We start from the raw sequence: 2,433 nt of genomic DNA on the forward strand, positions 1-2,433 counted from the left end.
CTTTACAAAATACGAATGTTATAAATAATACTAATAAAAATAAAAATAAATATTAATACAATATAATAGAGTTATATTAATATTTTATGTCATTCTTTTTTCATGTTTCAAAAAATCCATTTACATTAATTAGATTATCATCTTCGAATGGGATTTTCATAAAAGCATTGATTTTGCATTTTTTTTAAGAAACCAATTTAATATAATTTCATTTTTTGAAATTTCCCACCAAATAATGTTAAGTTTGGATTGTGACCCCCATACCCATAGTCATACTTATAAACACAACGGTGGTTGGGGGATGACCACCTAATAATTTAATAATGTCTAAAATACTCAATTATTTTATTTATTTATTTATCTATATATATATATATATATATATTTATATACTAGTGGTATACATGCGTGATGCAGCATGGGTGAATCATAATTCTAAAACAGTAGTTTAGCCTTGAATTATAAGTTTGTGTGGTTATTTTGCAAGTCAACTAATATATAAAGTTGAAGGTCAATACAGTGTATTAGTAACATCGAATGAAAAAATAATTGCACACGTATTGAGTTTCTAAACTCATATACTCACAATTAAAAAATAAAGAAAATATTTAAATTTAAAAAAAAATATGGTTATAACGACCTTTTAATCACAGTTGTATTATCTCAATCCAACAATTTAAAATGACATAATATTAAACCTTTATCAAGCATACCAAAAACAGAATCCTATAAAAATAATACTTGTGTCATATAACTAAACAGTATTCTAAAATCTAATATTTCAAAACCCTAGTTAACTTTACCATGGCCAAAAATTGAAGTGCAAAACTAAATCATGGTTAGTTACTATCCAGTTCTTATAGTGCTAGAATATATATATATATATATATATTAAAAAAATATGGTTATAACCAACTTTTAATCACAGTTATATTATCTTAATCCAACGATTTAAAATGACATAATATTAAACCTTTGTCAAGCATACCAAAAGTAGCATCTTATGAAAATACTACTTGTGCCATATAGCTAAAACAGTATTCTAAATCTAATATTTCAAAACCCTAGTTAACTTTACCATAGCCAAAAATTGGAGTGCAAAACTAAACCATGGTTAGTTACTATCCAGTTCTTATACTGCTAGAATATATATATATATATATATATACACACACACACATATACATATATTTGAGCTCTCTTATTGAACTGCTCATTCAATGAGCATTCTCAATATTATGAAAACTAGTGTTTGGAATCGCGCGATGCATGGTGACGATAATTTAAAAAAAAATATTGAAGATAAATGGTTGATGATCATATATTAGATACTAAACTAATATAAATCGATATTATACATGATACGAAATTGTTTTATCATATCCTCATTTGTTTTTTTTGATATATATATATATATATATATATGTATATGTATATGTATATTAATTAAGTTTTACACCATCAAACTTTGTAATTAGCTTAAAATGATAAAAGATTTGTGTGAGACTATTGACTATAATAAAGATTGTTTTGTCATAACTCGTAATATATCGAATTATCTATTTATCTTATACATATATATCCATAAAATATTTTGATTCACCATGCAAGTATGGTGTTCTTACCTAGTTTTCTATAATTGTGATACATTTTGATAGTGTGATTACATTTGTTGTAATGTACTTGTTTGCAACTTTGGCGAAAAACTCTCCTCGAAATCCTTGCTTCCGAAACCTACAGTTGCACGAAGAGTACCGATATTTGTTGTCAGTATTGTGACCACTTCGACTGTAAGCAAGTCTGACTGAATTGTTAATTCTTTATTTCACATGTACGAATTTTTTCGATCTACTTGAGATCGTTGTCTTCAGAGTGTGGTAAAGGATTAGCTCCTAAATTACGTTGTTATGGTATAAAGTATGTTGTTTTTGCACCAACATATGGTAATAAAGAGTTGGTTAAAGATCAATGAATTTATGGGAGGTTTGTTACAGAACAATGTAATAAGGAGTTGATTGCAACCAATATGTATATATATGATGATTGTAAGAAAATTCATGTTAACTTAAAATTCAGAGTCTTATTAAAATAAACTGATACATGCACCTACTTTGAAAAATGCATACGTAATAATCAAACAAACGGCTTAATGCAACACACACACACACGTGAATATAAGCAAGTCTTATTACAATAAATTGTGTGTTTTATACACACACACAAACGTCACGATTATTGTTTTACTTGATGGGATCTATTTCAGTATTCATGGCATGTGGCTTGTTTAATGCAACAACTTCATCTTTTGGTAGAGGACTTGGATCTAATGAAGCAAATGCCAATAGCTCTGAATTGCTTTGTAGAATCTTCATCTCTTCTTCATCCATATTCACCCATGCTTCTATTCCTTCACCACATTTTGTGTCCATTAGA

At 27.3% G+C, this 2,433-nt stretch overlaps 1 pseudogene; it reads right to left on the reverse strand.

Moving 5' to 3' along the window:
- LOC112504422 overlaps nucleotides 1-2,433 on the reverse strand; it is a 28,457-nt pseudogene that overhangs the window by 24,821 nt on the left and 1,203 nt on the right.

The sequence above is a fragment of the Cynara cardunculus genome, unplaced genomic scaffold (genome assembly GCF_001531365.2).
Source record: "Cynara cardunculus var. scolymus isolate 2C unplaced genomic scaffold, CcrdV1 Un_Scaffold_5547, whole genome shotgun sequence".
NCBI classification, from domain to species: domain Eukaryota; kingdom Viridiplantae; phylum Streptophyta; class Magnoliopsida; order Asterales; family Asteraceae; genus Cynara; species Cynara cardunculus.